This window comes from Phoenix dactylifera, chromosome 4, assembly GCF_051530095.1.
Source record: "Phoenix dactylifera cultivar Ajwa chromosome 4, Ajwa_hap1_PhDact_Kaust_v1.1, whole genome shotgun sequence".
Lineage (NCBI taxonomy): Eukaryota > Viridiplantae > Streptophyta > Magnoliopsida > Arecales > Arecaceae > Phoenix > Phoenix dactylifera.
In genome coordinates this window covers 34,120,306-34,137,872 of record NC_143193.1, presented here as the reverse complement: position 1 = coordinate 34,137,872, position 17,567 = coordinate 34,120,306, and the positions used below count along the sequence as shown (strand labels likewise).

Below are 17,567 nucleotides of genomic sequence, written 5' to 3'. Positions count from 1 at the left end.
GAGTTCGAAGACAGGCGGTGCCATGCAGCATAGCGGGACCAGCGCGTTGAATTCTACGCCAGAACGGCCCCGGCGGCGCGAATGTCTCGGGCCGTCGAGGTCTGCTGCTTTGTCATAAAAGGGAGTTTCGAAGGGCTTGTCATGGGTGTGATCATACCAGCACTAATGCACCGGATCCCATCAGAACTCCGCAGTTAAGCGTGCTTGGGCGAGAGTAGTACGAGGATGGGTGACCCCCTTGGAAGTCCTCGTGTTGCCCCCCTTTTATTTTTTGCCCGCTTTTTTATTTTTTGATAATATTTATTTTTAATTTTTCGGCTTTTGGCTTTTCCTCTTCGGATAATTTTTTCCCCCGAAAATAAACTGAGTCCGGAGACTGGCTGTGCCATGCAGCATAGCGGGACCAGCGCGTTGAATCCTACGCCAGAACGGCCCTGGCGGCGCGAATGTCTCGGGCCGTCGAGACCGGCTGCTTTGTCATAAAACGGAGTTTCGAAGGGCTTGTCATGGGTGCGATCATACCAGCACTAATGCACCAGATCCCATCAGAACTCTGCAGTTAAGCGTGCTTGGGCGAGAGTAGTACTAGGATGGGTGACCCCCCGGGAAGTCCTCGTGTTGCACCCCATTTATTTTTTGCCCCTTTTTTTATTTTTTGATAATATTTATTTTTAATTTTTCGGCTTTTGGCTTTTCCACTTCGGATAATTTTTTTCCCCCGAAAATAAACTGAGTCCGGAGACTGGCGGTGCCATGCAGCATAGCGGGACCAGCGCGTTGAATCCTACGCCAGAACGGCCCCGGCGGCGCGAATGTCTCGGGCCGTCGAGGTCGGCTGCTTTGTCATAAAAGGGAGTTTCGAAGGGCATGTCATGGGTGCGATCATACCCGCACTAATGCACCGGATCCCATCAAAACTCCGCAGTTAAGCGTGCTTGGGCGAGAGTAGCACTAGGATGGGTGACCACCTGGGAAGTCCTCGTGTTGCACCCCTTTTATTTTTTGCCCCTTTTTTTATTTTTTGATAATATTTATTTTTAATTTTTCGGCTTTTGGCTTTTCCGCTTCGGATAATTTTTTTCCTCCGAAAATGAACTGAGTCCGGAGACTGGCGGTGCCATGCAGCATAGCGGGACCAGCGCGTTGAATCCTACGCCAGAACGGCCCCGGCGGTGCGAATGTCTCGGGCCGTCGAGACCTGCTGCTTTGTCATAAAAGGGGGTTTCGAAGGGCTTGTCATGGGTGCGATCATACCAGCACTAATGCACCGGATCCCATCTGAACTCCGCAGTTAAGCGTGCTTGGGCGAGAGTAGTACTAGGATGGGTGACCCCCTGGGAAGTCCTCGTGTTGCACCCCTTTTATTTTTTGCCCGCTTTTTTATTTTTTGTTAATATTTATTTTTAATTTTTCGGCTTTTGGCTTTTCCTCTTCGGATAATTTTTTTTCCCCAAAAATAAACTGAGTCCGGAGACTGGCGGTGCCATGCAGCATAGCGGGACCAGCGCGTTGAATCCTACGCTAGAACGGCCCCGGCGGCGCGAATGTCTCGGGCCGTCGAGGTCGGCTGCTTTGTCATAAAAGGGAGTTTCGAAGGGCATGTCATGGGTGCGATCATACCAGCACTAATGCACCGGATCCCATCAGAACTCCGCAGTTAAGCGTGCTTGGGCGAGGGTAGTACTAGGATGGGTGACCCTATGGAAAGTCCTCGTGTTGCACCCCTTTTATTTTTTGCCCGCTTTTTTATTTTTTGATAATATTTATTTTTAATTTTTCGGCCTTTGGCTTTTCCTCTTCGGATAATTTTTTTTCCCCGAAAATAAACTGAGTCCGGAGACTGGCGGTGCCATGCAGCATAGCGGGACCAGCGCGTTGAATCCTACGCCAGAACGGCCCCGCCGGCGCGAATGTCTCGGGCCGTCGAGGTCTGCTGCTTTGTCATAAAAGGGAGTTTCGAAGGGCATGTAATGGGCACGATCATACCAGCACTAACGCACCGGATTCCATCAGAACTCCGCAGTTAAGCATGCTTGGGCGAGAGTAGTACTAGGATGGGTGACCCTCTGGGAAGTCCTCGTGTTGCACCCCTTTAATTTTTTGCCCGCTTTTTTATTTTTTGATAATATTTATTTTTAATTTTTCGGCTTTTGGCTTTTCCACTCCGGATAATTTTTTTCCTCCCAAAATAAACTGAGTTCGGAGACAGGCGGTGCCATGCAGCATAGCGGGACCAGCGCGTTGAATTCTACGCCAGAACGGCCCCGGCGGCGCGAATGTCTCGGGCCGTCGAGGTCTGCTGCTTTGTCATAAAAGGGAGTTTCGAAGGGCTTGTCATGGGTGTGATCATACCAGCACTAATGCACCGGATCCCATCAGAACTCCGCAGTTAAGCGTGCTTGGGCGAGAGTAGTACGAGGATGGGTGACCCCCTTGGAAGTCCTCGTGTTGCCCCCCTTTTATTTTTTGCCCGCTTTTTTATTTTTTGATAATATTTATTTTTAATTTTTCGGCTTTTGGCTTTTCCTCTTCGGATAATTTTTTCCCCCGAAAATAAACTGAGTCCGGAGACTGGCTGTGCCATGCAGCATAGCGGGACCAGCGCGTTGAATCCTACGCCAGAACGGCCCTGGCGGCGCGAATGTCTCGGGCCGTCGAGACCGGCTGCTTTGTCATAAAACGGAGTTTCGAAGGGCTTGTCATGGGTGCGATCATACCAGCACTAATGCACCGGATCCCATCAGAACTCTGCAGTTAAGCGTGCTTGGGCGAGAGTAGTACTAGGATGGGTGACCCCCCGAGAAGTCCTCGTGTTGCACCCCTTTTATTTTTTGCCCGCTTTTTTATTTTTTGATAATATTTAATTTTAATTATTCGGCTTTTGGCTTTTCCTCTTCGGATAATTTTTTCCCCCGAAAATAAACTGAGTCCGGAGACTGGCGGTGCCATGCAGCATAGCGGGACCAGCGCGTTGAATCCTACGCCAGAACGGCCCTGGCGGCGCGAATGTCTCGGGCCGTCGAGACCGGCTGCTTTGTCATAAAACGGAGTTTCGAAGGGCTTGTCATGGGTGCGATCATACCAGCACTAATGCACCGGATCCCATCAGAACTCTACAGTTAAGCGTGCTTGGGCGAGAGTAGTACTAGGATGGGTGACCCCCCGAGAAGTCCTCGTGTTGCACCCCATTTATTTTTTGCCCGTTTTTTTATTTTTTGATAATATTTATTTTTAATTTTTCGGCTTTTGGCTTTTCCACTTCGGATAATTTTTTTCCCCCGAAAATAAACTGAGTCCGGAGACTGGCAGTGCCATGCAGCATAGCGGGACCAGCGCGTTGAATCCTACGCCAGAACGGCCCCGGCGGCGCGAATGTCTCGGGCCGTCGAGGTCGGCTGCTTTGTCATAAAAGGGAGTTTCGAAGGGCATGTCATGGGTGCGATCATACCAGCACTAATGCACCGGATACCATCAGAACTCCGCAGTTAAGCGTGCTTGGGCGAGGGTAGTACTAGGATGGGTGACCCTATGGAAAGTCCTCGTGTTGCACCCCTTTTATTTTTTGCCCGCTTTTTTATTTTTTGATAATATTTATTTTTAATTTTTCGGCCTTTGGCTTTTCCTCTTCGGATAATTTTTTTTCCCCGAAAATAAACTGAGTCCGGAGACTGGCGGTGCCATGCAGCATAGCGGGACCAGCGCGTTGAATCCTACGCCAGAACGGCCCCGCCGGCGCGAATGTCTCGGGCCGTCGAGGTCTGCTGCTTTGTCATAAAAGGGAGTTTCGAAGGGCATGTAATGGGCACGATCATACCAGCACTAACGCACCGGATTCCATCAGAACTCCGCAGTTAAGCATGCTTGGGCGAGAGTAGTACTAGGATGGGTGACCCTCTGGGAAGTCCTCGTGTTGCACCCCTTTAATTTTTTGCCCGCTTTTTTATTTTTTGATAATATTTATTTTTAATTTTTTGGCTTTTGGCTTTTCCACTCCGGATAATTTTTTTCCTCCCAAAATAAACTGAGTTCGGAGACAGGCGGTGCCATGCAGCATAGCGGGACCAGCGCGTTGAATTCTACGCCAGAACGGCCCCGGCGGCGCGAATGTCTCGGGCCGTCGAGGTCTGCTGCTTTGTCATAAAAGGGAGTTTCGAAGGGCTTGTCATGGGTGTGATCATACCAGCACTAATGCACCGGATCCCATCAGAACTCCGCAGTTAAGCGTGCTTGGGCGAGAGTAGTACAAGGATGGGTGACCCCCTTGGAAGTCCTCGTGTTGCCCCCCTTTTATTTTTTGCCCGCTTTTTTATTTTTTGATAATATTTATTTTTAATTTTTCGGCTTTTGGCTTTTTCTCTTCGGATAATTTTTTTTCCCCGAAAATAAACTGAGTCCGGAGACTGGCGGTGCCATGCAGCATAGCGGGACCAGCGCGTTGAATCCTACGCCAGAACGGCCCCGCCAGCGCGAATGTCTCGGGCCGTCGAGGTCTGCTGCTTTGTCATAAAAGGGAGTTTCGAAGGGCATGTCATGGGTGCGATCATACCAGCACTAATGCACCGGATTCCATCAGAACTCCGCAGTTAAGCGTGCTTGGGCGAGAGTAGTACAAGGATGGGTGACCCCCTTGGAAGTCCTCGTGTTGCCCCCCTTTTATTTTTTGCCCGCTTTTTTATTTTTTGATAATATTTATTTTTAATTTTTCGGCTTTTGGCTTTTTCTCTTCGGATAATTTTTTCCCCCGAAAATAAACTGAGTCCGGAGACTGGCTGTGCCATGCAGCATAGCGGGACCAGCGCGTTGAATCCTACGCCAGAACGGCCCTGGCGGCGCGAATGTCTCGGGCCGTCGAGACCGGCTGCTTTATCATAAAACGGAGTTTCGAAGGGCTTGTCATGGGTGCGATCATACCAGCACTAATGCACCGGATCCCATCAGAACTCTGCAGTTAAGCGTGCTTGGGCGAGAGTAGTACTAGGATGGGTGACCCCCCGAGAAGTCCTCGTGTTGCACCCCTTTTATTTTTTGCCCGCTTTTTTATTTTTTGATAATATTTATTTTTAATTATTCGGCTTTTGGCTTTTCCTCTTCGGATAATTTTTTCCCCCGAAAATAAACTGAGTCCGGAGACTGGCTGTGCCATGCAGCATAGCGGGACCAGCGCGTTGAATCCTACGCCAGAACGGCCCTGGCGGCGCGAATGTCTCGGGCCGTCGAGACCGGCTGCTTTGTCATAAAACGGAGTTTCGAAGGGCTTGTCATGGGTGCGATCATACCAGCACTAATGCACCGGATCCCATCAGAACTCTGCAGTTAAGCGTGCTTGGGCGAGAGTAGTACTAGGATGGGTGACCCCCCGAGAAGTCCTCGTGTTGCACCCCATTTATTTTTTGCCCGTTTTTTTATTTTTTGATAATATTTATTTTTAATTTTTCGGCTTTTGGCTTTTCCACTTCGGATAATTTTTTTCCCCCGAAAATAAACTGAGTCCGGAGACTGGCGGTGCCATGCAGCATAGCGGGACCAGCGCGTTGAATCCTACGCCAGAACGGCCCCGGCGGCGCGAATGTCTCGGGCCGTCGAGGTCGGCTGCTTTGTCATAAAAGGGAGTTTCGAAGGGCATGTCATGGGTGCGATCATACCAGCACTAATGCACCGGATTCCATCAGAACTCCGCAGTTAAGCGTGCTTGGGCGAGAGTAGTACAAGGATGGGTGACCCCCTTGGAAGTCCTCGTGTTGCCCCCCTTTTATTTTTTGCCCGCTTTTTTATTTTTTGATAATATTTATTTTTAATTTTTCGGCTTTTGGCTTTTTCTCTTCGGATAATTTTTTCCCCCGAAAATAAACTGAGTCCGGAGACTGGCTGTGCCATGCAGCATAGCGGGACCAGCGCGTTGAATCCTACGCCAGAACGGCCCTGGCGGCGCGAATGTCTCGGGCCGTCGAGACCGGCTGCTTTGTCATAAAACGGAGTTTCGAAGGGCTTGTCATGGGTGCGATCATACCAGCACTAATGCACCGGATCCCATCAGAACTCTGCAGTTAAGCGTGCTTGGGCGAGAGTAGTACTAGGATGGGTGACCACCCGAGAAGTCCTCGTGTTGCACCCCTTTTATTTTTTGCCCGCTTTTTTATTTTTTGATAATATTTATTTTTAATTATTCGGCTTTTGGCTTTTCCTCTTCGGATAATTTTTTCCCCCGAAAATAAACTGAGTCCGGAGACTGGCTGTGCCATGCAGCATAGCGGGACCAGCGCGTTGAATCCTACGCCAGAACGGCCCTGGCGGCGCGAATGTCTCGGGCCGTCGAGACCGGCTGCTTTGTCATAAAACGGAGTTTCGAAGGGCATGTAATGGGCACGATCATACCAGCACTAACGCACCGGATTCCATCAGAACTCCGCAGTTAAGCATGCTTGGGCGAGAGTAGTACTAGGATGGGTGACCCTCTGGGAAGTCCTCGTGTTGCACCCCTTTAATTTTTTGCCCGCTTTTTTATTTTTTGATAATATTTATTTTTAATTTTTCGGCTTTTGGCTTTTCCACTTCGGATAATTTTTTTCCCCCGAAAATAAACTGAGTCCGGAGACTGGCGGTGCCATGCAGCATAGCGGGACCAGCGCGTTGAATCCTACGCCAGAACGGCCCCGGCGGCGCGAATGTCTCGGGCCGTCGAGGTCGGCTGCTTTGTCATAAAAGGGAGTTTCGAAGGGCATGTCATGGGTGCGATCATACCAGCACTAATGCACCGGATTCCATCAGAACTCCGCAGTTAAGCGTGCTTGGGCGAGAGTAGTACAAGGATGGGTGACCCCCTTGGAAGTCCTCGTGTTGCCCCCCTTTTATTTTTTGCCCGCTTTTTTATTTTTTGATAATATTTATTTTTAATTTTTCGGCTTTTGGCTTTTTCTCTTCGGATAATTTTTTTTCCCCGAAAATAAACTGAGTCCGGAGACTGGCGGTGCCATGCAGCATAGCGGGACCAGCGCGTTGAATCCTACGCCAGAACGGCCCCGCCAGCGCGAATGTCTCGGGCCGTCGAGGTCTGCTGCTTTGTCATAAAAGGGAGTTTCGAAGGGCATGTCATGGGTGCGATCATACCAGCACTAATGCACCGGATTCCATCAGAACTCCGCAGTTAAGCGTGCTTGGGCGAGAGTAGTACAAGGATGGGTGACCCCCCCGAGAAGTCCTCGTGTTGCACCCCATTTATTTTTTGCCCATTTTTTTATTTTTTGATAATATTTATTTTTAATTTTTCGGCTTTTGGCTTTTCCACTTCGGATAATTTTTTTCCCCCGAAAATAAACTGAGTCCGGAGACTGGCGGTGCCATGCAGCATAGCGGGACCAGCGCGTTGAATCCTACGCCAGAACGGCCCCGGCGGCGCGAATGTCTCGGGCCGTCGAGGTCGGCTGCTTTGTCATAAAAGGGAGTTTCGAAGGGCATGTCATGGGTGCGATCATACCAGCACTAATGCACCGGATTCCATCAGAACTCCGCAGTTAAGCGTGCTTGGGCGAGAGTAGTACAAGGATGGGTGACCCCCTTGGAAGTCCTCGTGTTGCCCCCCTTTTATTTTTTGCCCGCTTTTTTATTTTTTGATAATATTTATTTTTAATTTTTCGGCTTTTGGCTTTTTCTCTTCGGATAATTTTTTTTCCCCGAAAATAAACTGAGTCCGGAGACTGGCGGTGCCATGCAGCATAGCGGGACCAGCGCGTTGAATCCTACGCCAGAACGGCCCCGCCAGCGCGAATGTCTCGGGCCGTCGAGGTCTGCTGCTTTGTCATAAAAGGGAGTTTCGAAGGGCATGTCATGGGTGCGATCATACCAGCACTAATGCACCGGATTCCATCAGAACTCCGCAGTTAAGCGTGCTTGGGCGAGAGTAGTACAAGGATGGGTGACCCCCTTGGAAGTCCTCGTGTTGCCCCCCTTTTATTTTTTGCCCGCTTTTTTATTTTTTGATAATATTTATTTTTAATTTTTCGGCTTTTGGCTTTTTCTCTTCGGATAATTTTTTCCCCCGAAAATAAACTGAGTCCAGAGACTGGCTGTGCCATGCAGCATAGCGGGACCAGCGCGTTGAATCCTACGCCAGAACGGCCCTGGCGGCGCGAATGTCTCGGGCCGTCGAGACCGGCTGCTTTGTCATAAAACGGAGTTTCGAAGGGCTTGTCATGGGTGCGATCATACCAGCACTAATGCACCGGATCCCATCAGAACTCTGCAGTTAAGCGTGCTTGGGCGAGAGTAGTACTAGGATGGGTGACCCCCCGAGAAGTCCTCGTGTTGCACCCCTTTTATTTTTTGCCCGCTTTTTTATTTTTTGATAATATTTATTTTTAATTTTTCGGCCTTTGGCTTTTCCTCTTCGGATAATTTTTTTTCCCCGAAAATAAACTGAGTCCGGAGACTGGCGGTGCCATGCAGCATAGCGGGACCAGCGCGTTGAATCCTACGCCAGAACGGCCCCGCCAGCGCGAATGTCTCGGGCCGTCGAGGTCTGCTGCTTTGTCATAAAAGGGAGTTTCGAAGGGCATGTAATGGGCACGATCATACCAGCACTAACGCACCGGATTCCATCAGAACTCCGCAGTTAAGCATGCTTGGGCGAGAGTAGTACTAGGATGGGTGACCCTCTGGGAAGTCCTCGTGTTGCACCCCTTTAATTTTTTGCCCGCTTTTTTATTTTTTGATAATATTTATTTTTAATTTTTCGGCTTTTGGCTTTTCCACTTCGGATAATTTTTTTCCCCCGAAAATAAACTGAGTCCGGAGACTGGCTGTGCCATGCAGCATAGCGGGACCAGCGCGTTGAATCCTACGCCAGAACGGCCCTGGCGGCGCGAATGTCTCGGGCCGTCGAGACCGGCTGCTTTGTCATAAAACGGAGTTTCGAAGGGCTTGTCATGGGTGCGATCATACCAGCACTAATGCACCGGATCCCATCAGAACTCTGCAGTGAAGCGTGCTTGGGCGAGAGTAGTACTAGGATGGGTGACCCCCCGAGAAGTCCTCGTGTTGCACCCCTTTTATTTTTTGCCCGCTTTTTTATTTTTTGATAATATTTATTTTTAATTATTCGGCTTTTGGCTTTTCCTCTTCGGATAATTTTTTCCCCCGAAAATAAACTGAGTCCGGAGACTGGCTGTGCCATGCAGCATAGCGGGACCAGCGCGTTGAATCCTACGCCAGAACGGCCCTGGCGGCGCGAATGTCTCGGGCCGTCGAGACCGGCTGCTTTGTCATAAAACGGAGTTTCGAAGGGCTTGTCATGGGTGCGATCATACCAGCACTAATGCACCGGATCCCATCAGAACTCTGCAGTTAAGCGTGCTTGGGCGAGAGTAGTACTAGGATGGGTGACCCCCCGAGAAGTCCTCGTGTTGCACCCCATTTATTTTTTGCCCGTTTTTTTATTTTTTGATAATATTTATTTTTAATTTTTCGGCTTTTGGCTTTTCCACTTCGGATAATTTTTTTCCCCCGAAAATAAACTGAGTCCGGAGACTGGCGGTGCCATGCAGCATAGCGGGACCAGCGCGTTGAATCCTACGCCAGAACGGCCCCGGCGGCGCGAATGTCTCGGGCCGTCGAGGTCGGCTGCTTTGTCATAAAAGGGAGTTTCGAAGGGCATGTCATGGGTGCGATCATACCAGCACTAATGCACCGGATTCCATCAGAACTCCGCAGTTAAGCGTGCTTGGGCGAGAGTAGTACAAGGATGGGTGACCCCCTTGGAAGTCCTCGTGTTGCCCCCCTTTTATTTTTTGCCCGCTTTTTTATTTTTTGATAATATTTATTTTTAATTTTTCGGCTTTTGGCTTTTTCTCTTCGGATAATTTTTTCCCCCGAAAATAAACTGAGTCCGGAGACTGGCTGTGCCATGCAGCATAGCGGGACCAGCGCGTTGAATCCTACGCCAGAACGGCCCTGGCGGCGCGAATGTCTCGGGCCGTCGAGACCGGCTGCTTTGTCATAAAACGGAGTTTCGAAGGGCTTGTCATGGGTGCGATCATACCAGCACTAATGCACCGGATCCCATCAGAACTCTGCAGTGAAGCGTGCTTGGGCGAGAGTAGTACTAGGATGGGTGACCCCCCGAGAAGTCCTCGTGTTGCACCCCTTTTATTTTTTGCCCGCTTTTTTATTTTTTGATAATATTTATTTTTAATTATTCGGCTTTTGGCTTTTCCTCTTCGGATAATTTTTTCCCCCGAAAATAAACTGAGTCCGGAGACTGGCTGTGCCATGCAGCATAGCGGGACCAGCGCGTTGAATCCTACGCCAGAACGGCCCTGGCGGCGCGAATGTCTCGGGCCGTCGAGACCGGCTGCTTTGTCATAAAACGGAGTTTCGAAGGGCTTGTCATGGGTGCGATCATACCAGCACTAATGCACCGGATCCCATCAGAACTCTGCAGTTAAGCGTGCTTGGGCGAGAGTAGTACTAGGATGGGTGACCCCCCGAGAAGTCCACGTGTTGCACCCCATTTATTTTTTGCCCGTTTTTTTATTTTTTGATAATATTTATTTTTAATTTTTCGGCTTTTGGCTTTTCCACTTCGGATAATTTTTTTCCCCCGAAAATAAACTGAGTCCGGAGACTGGCGGTGCCATGCAGCATAGCGGGACCAGCGCGTTGAATCCTACGCCAGAACGGCCCCGGCGGCGCGAATGTCTCGGGCCGTCGAGGTCGGCTGCTTTGTCATAAAAGGGAGTTTCGAAGGGCATGTCATGGGTGCGATCATACCAGCACTAATGCACCGGATTCCATCAGAACTCCGCAGTTAAGCGTGCTTGGGCGAGAGTAGTACAAGGATGGGTGACCCCCTTGGAAGTCCTCGTGTTGCCCCCCTTTTATTTTTTGCCCGCTTTTTTATTTTTTGATAATATTTATTTTTAATTTTTCGGCTTTTGGCTTTTTCTCTTCGGATAATTTTTTCCCCCGAAAATAAACTGAGTCCGGAGACTGGCTGTGCCATGCAGCATAGCGGGACCAGCGCGTTGAATCCTACGCCAGAACGGCCCTGGCGGCGCGAATGTCTCGGGCCGTCGAGACCGGCTGCTTTGTCATAAAACGGAGTTTCGAAGGGCTTGTCATGGGTGCGATCATACCAGCACTAATGCACCGGATCCCATCAGAACTCTGCAGTTAAGCGTGCTTGGGCGAGAGTAGTACTAGGATGGGTGACCCCCCGAGAAGTCCTCGTGTTGCACCCCTTTTATTTTTTGCCCGCTTTTTTATTTTTTGATAATATTTATTTTTAATTATTCGGCTTTTGGCTTTTCCTCTTCGGATAATTTTTTCCCCCGAAAATAAACTGAGTCCGGAGACTGGCTGTGCCATGCAGCATAGCGGGACCAGCGCGTTGAATCCTACGCCAGAACGGCCCTGGCGGCGCGAATGTCTCGGGCCGTCGAGACCGGCTGCTTTGTCATAAAACGGAGTTTCGAAGGGCTTGTCATGGGTGCGATCATACCAGCACTAATGCACCGGATCCCATCAGAACTCTGCAGTTAAGCGTGCTTGGGCGAGAGTAGTACTAGGATGGGTGACCCCCCGAGAAGTCCTCGTGTTGCACCCCATTTATTTTTTGCCCTTTTTTTATTTTTTGATAATATTTATTTTTAATTTTTCGGCTTTTGGCTTTTCCACTTCGGATAATTTTTTTCCCCCGAAAATAAACTGAGTCCGGAGACTGGCGGTGCCATGCAGCATAGCGGGACCAGCGCGTTGAATCCTACGCCAGAACGGCCCCGGCGGCGCGAATGTCTCGGGCCGTCGAGGTCGGCTGCTTTGTCATAAAAGGGAGTTTCGAAGGGCATGTCATGGGTGCGATCATACCAGCACTAATGCACCGGATTCCATCAGAACTCCGCAGTTAAGCGTGCTTGGGCGAGGGTAGTACTAGGATGGGTGACCCTATGGAAAGTCCTCGTGTTGCACCCCTTTTATTTTTTGCCCGCTTTTTTATTTTTTGGTAATATTTATTTTTAATTTTTCGGCCTTTGGCTTTTCCTCTTCGGATAATTTTTTTTCCCCGAAAATAAACTGAGTCCGGAGACTGGCGGTGCCATGCAGCATAGCGGGACCAGCGCGTTGAATCCTACGCCAGAACGGCCCCGCCGGCGCGAATGTCTCGGGCCGTCGAGGTCTGCTGCTTTGTCATAGAAGGGAGTTTCGAAGGGCATGTAATGGGCACGATCATACCAGCACTAACGCACCGGATTCCATCAGAACTCCGCAGTTAAGCATGCTTGGGCGAGAGTAGTACTAGGATGGGTGACCCTCTGGGAAGTCCTCGTGTTGCACCCCTTTAATTTTTTGCCCGCTTTTTTATTTTTTGATAATATTTATTTTTAATTTTTCGGCTTTTGGCTTTTCCACTCCGGATAATTTTTTTCCCCCCAAAATAAACTGAGTTCGGAGACAGGCGGTGCCATGCAGCATAGCGGGACCAGCGCGTTGAATTCTACGCCAGAACGGCCCCGGCGGCGCGAATGTCTCGGGCCGTCGAGGTCTGCTGCTTTGTCATAAAAGGGAGTTTCGAAGGGCTTGTCATGGGTGTGATCATACCAGCACTAATGCACCGGATCCCATCAGAACTCCGCAGTTAAGCGTGCTTGGGCGAGAGTAGTACAAGGATGGGTGACCCCCTTGGAAGTCCTCGTGTTGCCCCCCTTTTATTTTTTGCCCGCTTTTTTATTTTTTGATAATATTTATTTTTAATTTTTCGGCTTTTTGCTTTTTCTCTTCGGATAATTTTTTCCCCCGAAAATAAACTGAGTCCGGAGACTGGCTGTGCCATGCAGCATAGCGGGACCAGCGCGTTGAATCCTACGCCAGAACGGCCCTGGCGGCGCGAATGTCTCGGGCCGTCGAGACCGGCTGCTTTGTCATAAAACGGAGTTTCGAAGGGCTTGTCATGGGTGCGATCATACCAGCACTAATGCACCGGATCCCATCAGAACTCTGCAGTTAAGCGTGCTTGGGCGAGAGTAGTACTAGGATGGGTGACCCCCCGAGAAGTCCTCGTGTTGCACCCCTTTTATTTTTTGCCCGCTTTTTTATTTTTTGATAATATTTATTTTTAATTATTCGGCTTTTGGCTTTTCCTCTTCGGATAATTTTTTCCCCCGAAAATAAACTGAGTCCGGAGACTGGCGGTGCCATGCAGCATAGCGGGACCAGCGCGTTGAATCCTACGCCAGAATGGCCCCGGCGGCGCGAATGTCTCGGGCCGTCGAGGTCGGCTGCTTTGTCATAAAAGGGAGTTTCGAAGGGCATGTCATGGGTGCGATCATACCAGCACTAATGCACCGGATTCCATCAGAACTCCGCAGTTAAGCGTGCTTGGGCGAGGGTAGTACTAGGATGGGTGACCCTATGGAAAGTCCTCGTGTTGCACCCCTTTTATTTTTTGCCCGCTTTTTTATTTTTTGATAATATTTATTTTTAATTTTTCGGCCTTTGGCTTTTCCTCTTCGGATAATTTTTTTTCCCCGAAAATAAACTGAGTCCGGAGACTGGCGGTGCCATGCAGCATAGCGGGACCAGCGCGTTGAATCCTACGCCAGAACGGCCCCGCCGGCGCGAATGTCTCGGGCCGTCGAGGTCTGCTGCTTTGTCATAAAAGGGAGTTTCGAAGGGCATGTAATGGGCACGATCATACCAGCACTAACGCACCGGATTCCATCAGAACTCCGCAGTTAAGCATGCTTGGGCGAGAGTAGTACTAGGATGGGTGACCCTCTGGGAAGTCCTCGTGTTGCACCCCTTTAATTTTTTGCCCGCTTTTTTATTTTTTGATAATATTTATTTTTAATTTTTCGGCTTTTGGCTTTTCCACTCCGGATAATTTTTTTCCTCCCAAAATAAACTGAGTTCGGAGACAGGCGGTGCCATGCAGCATAGCGGGACCAGCGCGTTGAATTCTACGCCAGAACGGCCCCGGCGGCGCGAATGTCTCGGGCCGTCGAGGTCTGCTGCTTTGTCATAAAAGGGAGTTTCGAAGGGCTTGTCATGGGTGTGATCATACCAGCACTAATGCACCGGATCCCATCAGAACTCCGCAGTTAAGCGTGCTTGGGCGAGAGTAGTACAAGGATGGGTGACCCCCTTGGAAGTCCTCGTGTTGCCCCCCTTTTATTTTTTGCCCGCTTTTTTATTTTTTGATAATATTTATTTTTAATTTTTCGGCTTTTGGTTTTTTCTCTTCGGATAATTTTTTCCCCCGAAAATAAACTGAGTCCGGAGACTGGCTGTGCCATGCAGCATAGCGGGACCAGCGCGTTGAATCCTACGCCAGAACGGCCCTGGCGGCGCGAATGTCTCGGGCCGTCGAGACCGGCTGCTTTGTCATAAAACGGAGTTTCGAAGGGCTTGTCATGGGTGCGATCATACCAGCACTAATGCACCGGATCCCATCAGAACTCTGCAGTTAAGCGTGCTTGGGCGAGAGTAGTACTAGGATGGGTGACCCCCCGAGAAGTCCTCGTGTTGCACCCCTTTTATTTTTTGCCCGCTTTTTTATTTTTTGATAATATTTATTTTTAATTATTCGGCTTTTGGCTTTTCCTCTTCGGATAATTTTTTCCCCCGAAAATAAACTGAGTCCGGAGACTGGCGGTGCCATGCAGCATAGCGGGACCAGCGCGTTGAATCCTACGCCAGAACGGCCCTGGCGGCGCGAATGTCTCGGGCCGTCGAGACCGGCTGCTTTGTCATAAAACGGAGTTTCGAAGGGCTTGTCATGGGTGCGATCATACCAGCACTAATGCACCGGATCCCATCAGAACTCTGCAGTTAAGCGTGCTTGGGCGAGAGTAATACTAGGATGGGTGACCCCCCGAGAAGTCCTCGTGTTGCACCCCATTTATTTTTTGCCCGTTTTTTTATTTTTTGATAATATTTATTTTTAATTTTTCGGCTTTTGGCTTTTCCACTTCGGATAATTTTTTTCCCCCGAAAATAAACTGAGTCCGGAGACTGGCGGTGCCATGCAGCATAGCGGGACCAGCGCGTTGAATCCTACGCCAGAACGGCCCCGGCGGCGCGAATGTCTCGGGCCGTCGAGGTCGGCTGCTTTGTCATAAAAGGGAGTTTCGAAGGGCATGTCATGGGTGCGATCATACCAGCACTAATGCACCGGATCCCATCAAAACTCCGCAGTTAAGCGTGCTTGGGCGAGAGTAGCACTAGGATGGGTGACCACCTGGGAAGTCCTCGTGTTGCACCCCTTTTATTTTTTGCCCCTTTTTTTATTTTTTGATAATATTTATTTTTAATTTTTCGGCTTTTGGCTTTTCCACTTCGGATAATTTTTTTCCCCCGAAAATAAACTGAGTCCGGAGACTGGCGGTGCCATGCAGCATAGCGGGACCAGCGCGTTGAATCCTACGCCAGAACGGCCCCGGCGGCGCGAACGTCTCGGGCCGTCGAGGTCGGCTGCTTTGTCATAAAAGGGAGTTTCGAAGGGCATGTCATGGGCGCGATCATACCAGCACTAATGCACCGGATCCCATCAAAACTCCGCAGTTAAGCGTGCTTGGGCGAGAGAGTAGCACTAGGATGGGTGACCACCTGGGAAGTCCTCGTGTTGCACCCCTTTTATTTTTTGCCCCTTTTTTTATTTTTTGATAATATTTATTTTTAATTTTTCGGCTTTTGGCTTTTCCGCTTCGGATAATTTTTTTCCCCCGAAAATAAACTGAGTCCGGAGACTGGCGGTGCCATGCAGCATAGCGGGACCAGCGCGTTGAATCCTACGCCAGAACGGCCCCGGCGGCGCGAACGTCTCGGGCCGTCGAGGTCGGCTGCTTTGTCATAAAAGGGAGTTTCGAAGGGCTTGTCATGGGTGCGATCATACCAGCACTAATGCACCGGATCCCATCTGAACTCCGCAGTTAAGCGTGCTTGGGCGAGAGTAGTAGTAGGATGGGTGACCCCCTGGGAAGTCCTCGTGTTGCACCCCTTTTATTTTTTGCCCGCTTTTTTATTTTTTGTTAATATTTATTTTTAATTTTTCGGCTTTTGGCTTTTCCTCTTCGGATAATTTTTTTTCCCCAAAAATAAACTGAGTCCGGAGACTGGCGGTGCCATGCAGCATAGCGGGACCAGCGCGTTGAATCCTACGCCAGAACGGCCCCGGCGGCGCGAATGTCTCGGGCCGTCGAGGTCGGCTGCTTTGTCATAAAAGGGAGTTTCGAAGGGCATGTCATGGGTGCGATCATACCAGCACTAATGCACCGGATCCCATCAGAACTCCGCAGTTAAGCGTGCTTGGGCGAGGGTAGTACTAGGATGGGTGACCCTATGGAAAGTCCTCGTGTTGCACCCCTTTTATTTTTTGCCCGCTTTTTTATTTTTTGATAATATTTATTTTTAATTTTTCGGCCTTTGTCTTTTCCTCTTCGGATAATTTTTTTTCCTCGAAAATAAACTGAGTCCGGAGACTGGCGGTGCCATGCAGCATAGCGGGACCAGCGCGTTGAATCCTACGCCAGAACGGCCCCGCCGGCGCGAATGTCTCGGGCCGTCGAGGTCTGCTGCTTTGTCATAAAAGGGAGTTTCGAAGGGCATGTAATGGGCACGATCATACCAGCACTAACGCACCGGATTCCATCAGAACTCCGCAGTTAAGCATGCTTGGGCGAGAGTAGTACTAGGATGGGTGACCCTCTGGGAAGTCCTCGTGTTGCACCCCTTTAATTTTTTGCCCGCTTTTTTATTTTTTGATAATATTTATTTTTAATTTTTCGGCTTTTGGCTTTTCCACTCCGGATAATTTTTTTCCTCCCAAAATAAACTGAGTTCGGAGACAGGCGGTGCCATGCAGCATAGCGGGACCAGCGCGTTGAATTCTACGCCAGAACGGCCCCGGCGGCGCGAATGTCTCGGGCCGTCGAGGTCTGCTGCTTTGTCATAAAAGGGAGTTTCGAAGGGCTTGTCATGGGTGTGATCATACCAGCACTAATGCACCGGATCCCATCAGAACTCCGCAGTTAAGCGTGCTTGGGCGAGAGTAGTACAAGGATGGGTGACCCCCTTGGAAGTCCTCGTGTTGCCCCCCTTTTATTTTTTGCCCGCTTTTTTATTTTTTGATAATATTTATTTTTAATTTTTCGGCTTTTGGTTTTTTCTCTTCGGATAATTTTTTCCCCCGAAAATAAACTGAGTCCGGAGACTGGCTGTGCCATGCAGCATAGCGGGACCAGCACGTTGAATCCTACGCCAGAACGGCCCTGGCGGCGCGAATGTCTCGGGCCGTCGAGACCGGCTGCTTTGTCATAAAACGGAGTTTCGAAGGGCTTGTCATGGGTGCGATCATACCAGCACTAATGCACCGGATCCCATCAGAACTCTGCAGTTAAGCGTGCTTGGGCGAGAGTAGTACTAGGATGGGTGACCCCCCGAGAAGTCCTCGTGTTGCACCCCTTTTATTTTTTGCCCGCTTTTTTATTTTTTGATAATATTTATTTTTAATTATTCGGCTTTTGGCTTTTCCTCTTCGGATAATTTTTTCCCCCGAAAATAAACTGAGTCCGGAGACTGGC

General features: G+C 49.7%; 32 non-coding genes and 16 pseudogenes across 32 annotated transcripts; all 48 read left to right on the top strand.

Moving 5' to 3' along the window:
- The first annotated feature begins 143 nt into the window (after positions 1-143).
- LOC149754971 (5S ribosomal RNA) lies at positions 144-262 on the top strand. The gene has a single exon (XR_016408695.1). It is a non-coding gene; the product is annotated as a 5S ribosomal RNA (ribosomal RNA).
- A 246-nt stretch (positions 263-508) lies between these two features.
- Positions 509-627, top strand: LOC149754970 (5S ribosomal RNA). The gene has a single exon (XR_016401217.1). It is a non-coding gene; the product is annotated as a 5S ribosomal RNA (ribosomal RNA).
- Positions 628-874: 247 nt separating this feature from the next.
- On the top strand, positions 875-993 carry LOC149754969 (5S ribosomal RNA). Its single transcript, XR_016408863.1, has one exon. It is a non-coding gene; the product is annotated as a 5S ribosomal RNA (ribosomal RNA).
- A 247-nt stretch (positions 994-1,240) lies between these two features.
- Positions 1,241-1,359, top strand: LOC149754968 (5S ribosomal RNA). Its single transcript, XR_016409088.1, has one exon. It is a non-coding gene; the product is annotated as a 5S ribosomal RNA (ribosomal RNA).
- A 247-nt stretch (positions 1,360-1,606) lies between these two features.
- LOC149754967 (5S ribosomal RNA) lies at positions 1,607-1,725 on the top strand. Its single transcript, XR_016402393.1, has one exon. It is a non-coding gene; the product is annotated as a 5S ribosomal RNA (ribosomal RNA).
- Positions 1,726-1,972: 247 nt separating this feature from the next.
- Positions 1,973-2,091, top strand: LOC149754966 (5S ribosomal RNA; annotated as a pseudogene).
- A 247-nt stretch (positions 2,092-2,338) lies between these two features.
- LOC149754965 (5S ribosomal RNA) lies at positions 2,339-2,457 on the top strand. Its single transcript, XR_016408694.1, has one exon. It is a non-coding gene; the product is annotated as a 5S ribosomal RNA (ribosomal RNA).
- Positions 2,458-2,703: 246 nt separating this feature from the next.
- On the top strand, positions 2,704-2,822 carry LOC149754964 (5S ribosomal RNA). The gene has a single exon (XR_016403682.1). It is a non-coding gene; the product is annotated as a 5S ribosomal RNA (ribosomal RNA).
- Positions 2,823-3,068: 246 nt separating this feature from the next.
- On the top strand, positions 3,069-3,187 carry LOC149754963 (5S ribosomal RNA). Its single transcript, XR_016406982.1, has one exon. It is a non-coding gene; the product is annotated as a 5S ribosomal RNA (ribosomal RNA).
- A 247-nt stretch (positions 3,188-3,434) lies between these two features.
- On the top strand, positions 3,435-3,553 carry LOC149754962 (5S ribosomal RNA). Its single transcript, XR_016407577.1, has one exon. It is a non-coding gene; the product is annotated as a 5S ribosomal RNA (ribosomal RNA).
- A 247-nt stretch (positions 3,554-3,800) lies between these two features.
- LOC149754961 (5S ribosomal RNA) lies at positions 3,801-3,919 on the top strand (annotated as a pseudogene).
- A 247-nt stretch (positions 3,920-4,166) lies between these two features.
- Positions 4,167-4,285, top strand: LOC149754960 (5S ribosomal RNA). The gene has a single exon (XR_016408584.1). It is a non-coding gene; the product is annotated as a 5S ribosomal RNA (ribosomal RNA).
- A 247-nt stretch (positions 4,286-4,532) lies between these two features.
- Positions 4,533-4,651, top strand: LOC149754959 (5S ribosomal RNA; annotated as a pseudogene).
- A 246-nt stretch (positions 4,652-4,897) lies between these two features.
- On the top strand, positions 4,898-5,016 carry LOC149754958 (5S ribosomal RNA). The gene has a single exon (XR_016403681.1). It is a non-coding gene; the product is annotated as a 5S ribosomal RNA (ribosomal RNA).
- Positions 5,017-5,262: 246 nt separating this feature from the next.
- LOC149754957 (5S ribosomal RNA) lies at positions 5,263-5,381 on the top strand. The gene has a single exon (XR_016403680.1). It is a non-coding gene; the product is annotated as a 5S ribosomal RNA (ribosomal RNA).
- Positions 5,382-5,628: 247 nt separating this feature from the next.
- Positions 5,629-5,747, top strand: LOC149754956 (5S ribosomal RNA; annotated as a pseudogene).
- A 246-nt stretch (positions 5,748-5,993) lies between these two features.
- Positions 5,994-6,112, top strand: LOC149754955 (5S ribosomal RNA). Its single transcript, XR_016403397.1, has one exon. It is a non-coding gene; the product is annotated as a 5S ribosomal RNA (ribosomal RNA).
- A 246-nt stretch (positions 6,113-6,358) lies between these two features.
- LOC149754954 (5S ribosomal RNA) lies at positions 6,359-6,477 on the top strand (annotated as a pseudogene).
- A 247-nt stretch (positions 6,478-6,724) lies between these two features.
- LOC149754953 (5S ribosomal RNA) lies at positions 6,725-6,843 on the top strand (annotated as a pseudogene).
- A 247-nt stretch (positions 6,844-7,090) lies between these two features.
- On the top strand, positions 7,091-7,210 carry LOC149754952 (5S ribosomal RNA; annotated as a pseudogene).
- A 247-nt stretch (positions 7,211-7,457) lies between these two features.
- On the top strand, positions 7,458-7,576 carry LOC149754951 (5S ribosomal RNA; annotated as a pseudogene).
- Positions 7,577-7,823: 247 nt separating this feature from the next.
- On the top strand, positions 7,824-7,942 carry LOC149754950 (5S ribosomal RNA; annotated as a pseudogene).
- Positions 7,943-8,188: 246 nt separating this feature from the next.
- On the top strand, positions 8,189-8,307 carry LOC149754949 (5S ribosomal RNA). The gene has a single exon (XR_016403679.1). It is a non-coding gene; the product is annotated as a 5S ribosomal RNA (ribosomal RNA).
- Positions 8,308-8,554: 247 nt separating this feature from the next.
- LOC149754948 (5S ribosomal RNA) lies at positions 8,555-8,673 on the top strand (annotated as a pseudogene).
- Positions 8,674-8,920: 247 nt separating this feature from the next.
- Positions 8,921-9,039, top strand: LOC149754947 (5S ribosomal RNA). Its single transcript, XR_016405198.1, has one exon. It is a non-coding gene; the product is annotated as a 5S ribosomal RNA (ribosomal RNA).
- A 246-nt stretch (positions 9,040-9,285) lies between these two features.
- On the top strand, positions 9,286-9,404 carry LOC149754946 (5S ribosomal RNA). The gene has a single exon (XR_016403678.1). It is a non-coding gene; the product is annotated as a 5S ribosomal RNA (ribosomal RNA).
- Positions 9,405-9,651: 247 nt separating this feature from the next.
- LOC149754945 (5S ribosomal RNA) lies at positions 9,652-9,770 on the top strand (annotated as a pseudogene).
- A 246-nt stretch (positions 9,771-10,016) lies between these two features.
- On the top strand, positions 10,017-10,135 carry LOC149754944 (5S ribosomal RNA). Its single transcript, XR_016405197.1, has one exon. It is a non-coding gene; the product is annotated as a 5S ribosomal RNA (ribosomal RNA).
- Positions 10,136-10,381: 246 nt separating this feature from the next.
- Positions 10,382-10,500, top strand: LOC149754943 (5S ribosomal RNA). The gene has a single exon (XR_016403021.1). It is a non-coding gene; the product is annotated as a 5S ribosomal RNA (ribosomal RNA).
- Positions 10,501-10,747: 247 nt separating this feature from the next.
- On the top strand, positions 10,748-10,866 carry LOC149754942 (5S ribosomal RNA; annotated as a pseudogene).
- Positions 10,867-11,112: 246 nt separating this feature from the next.
- Positions 11,113-11,231, top strand: LOC149754941 (5S ribosomal RNA). Its single transcript, XR_016403677.1, has one exon. It is a non-coding gene; the product is annotated as a 5S ribosomal RNA (ribosomal RNA).
- Positions 11,232-11,477: 246 nt separating this feature from the next.
- Positions 11,478-11,596, top strand: LOC149754940 (5S ribosomal RNA). The gene has a single exon (XR_016403676.1). It is a non-coding gene; the product is annotated as a 5S ribosomal RNA (ribosomal RNA).
- A 246-nt stretch (positions 11,597-11,842) lies between these two features.
- On the top strand, positions 11,843-11,961 carry LOC149754939 (5S ribosomal RNA). Its single transcript, XR_016405177.1, has one exon. It is a non-coding gene; the product is annotated as a 5S ribosomal RNA (ribosomal RNA).
- Positions 11,962-12,208: 247 nt separating this feature from the next.
- LOC149754938 (5S ribosomal RNA) lies at positions 12,209-12,327 on the top strand (annotated as a pseudogene).
- A 247-nt stretch (positions 12,328-12,574) lies between these two features.
- On the top strand, positions 12,575-12,693 carry LOC149754937 (5S ribosomal RNA). The gene has a single exon (XR_016408583.1). It is a non-coding gene; the product is annotated as a 5S ribosomal RNA (ribosomal RNA).
- A 246-nt stretch (positions 12,694-12,939) lies between these two features.
- Positions 12,940-13,058, top strand: LOC149754936 (5S ribosomal RNA). The gene has a single exon (XR_016403675.1). It is a non-coding gene; the product is annotated as a 5S ribosomal RNA (ribosomal RNA).
- A 246-nt stretch (positions 13,059-13,304) lies between these two features.
- On the top strand, positions 13,305-13,423 carry LOC149754935 (5S ribosomal RNA). Its single transcript, XR_016405175.1, has one exon. It is a non-coding gene; the product is annotated as a 5S ribosomal RNA (ribosomal RNA).
- Positions 13,424-13,670: 247 nt separating this feature from the next.
- LOC149754934 (5S ribosomal RNA) lies at positions 13,671-13,789 on the top strand (annotated as a pseudogene).
- A 247-nt stretch (positions 13,790-14,036) lies between these two features.
- Positions 14,037-14,155, top strand: LOC149754933 (5S ribosomal RNA). Its single transcript, XR_016408582.1, has one exon. It is a non-coding gene; the product is annotated as a 5S ribosomal RNA (ribosomal RNA).
- Positions 14,156-14,401: 246 nt separating this feature from the next.
- Positions 14,402-14,520, top strand: LOC149754932 (5S ribosomal RNA). The gene has a single exon (XR_016403673.1). It is a non-coding gene; the product is annotated as a 5S ribosomal RNA (ribosomal RNA).
- A 246-nt stretch (positions 14,521-14,766) lies between these two features.
- Positions 14,767-14,885, top strand: LOC149754931 (5S ribosomal RNA). Its single transcript, XR_016407163.1, has one exon. It is a non-coding gene; the product is annotated as a 5S ribosomal RNA (ribosomal RNA).
- Positions 14,886-15,132: 247 nt separating this feature from the next.
- Positions 15,133-15,251, top strand: LOC149754930 (5S ribosomal RNA). The gene has a single exon (XR_016408043.1). It is a non-coding gene; the product is annotated as a 5S ribosomal RNA (ribosomal RNA).
- Positions 15,252-15,498: 247 nt separating this feature from the next.
- LOC149754929 (5S ribosomal RNA) lies at positions 15,499-15,619 on the top strand (annotated as a pseudogene).
- Positions 15,620-15,866: 247 nt separating this feature from the next.
- LOC149754928 (5S ribosomal RNA) lies at positions 15,867-15,985 on the top strand. Its single transcript, XR_016400919.1, has one exon. It is a non-coding gene; the product is annotated as a 5S ribosomal RNA (ribosomal RNA).
- Positions 15,986-16,232: 247 nt separating this feature from the next.
- LOC149754927 (5S ribosomal RNA) lies at positions 16,233-16,351 on the top strand. Its single transcript, XR_016402392.1, has one exon. It is a non-coding gene; the product is annotated as a 5S ribosomal RNA (ribosomal RNA).
- Positions 16,352-16,598: 247 nt separating this feature from the next.
- Positions 16,599-16,717, top strand: LOC149754926 (5S ribosomal RNA; annotated as a pseudogene).
- A 247-nt stretch (positions 16,718-16,964) lies between these two features.
- Positions 16,965-17,083, top strand: LOC149754925 (5S ribosomal RNA). Its single transcript, XR_016408581.1, has one exon. It is a non-coding gene; the product is annotated as a 5S ribosomal RNA (ribosomal RNA).
- A 246-nt stretch (positions 17,084-17,329) lies between these two features.
- LOC149754924 (5S ribosomal RNA) lies at positions 17,330-17,448 on the top strand. The gene has a single exon (XR_016403672.1). It is a non-coding gene; the product is annotated as a 5S ribosomal RNA (ribosomal RNA).
- Positions 17,449-17,567: the final 119 nt, after the last annotated feature.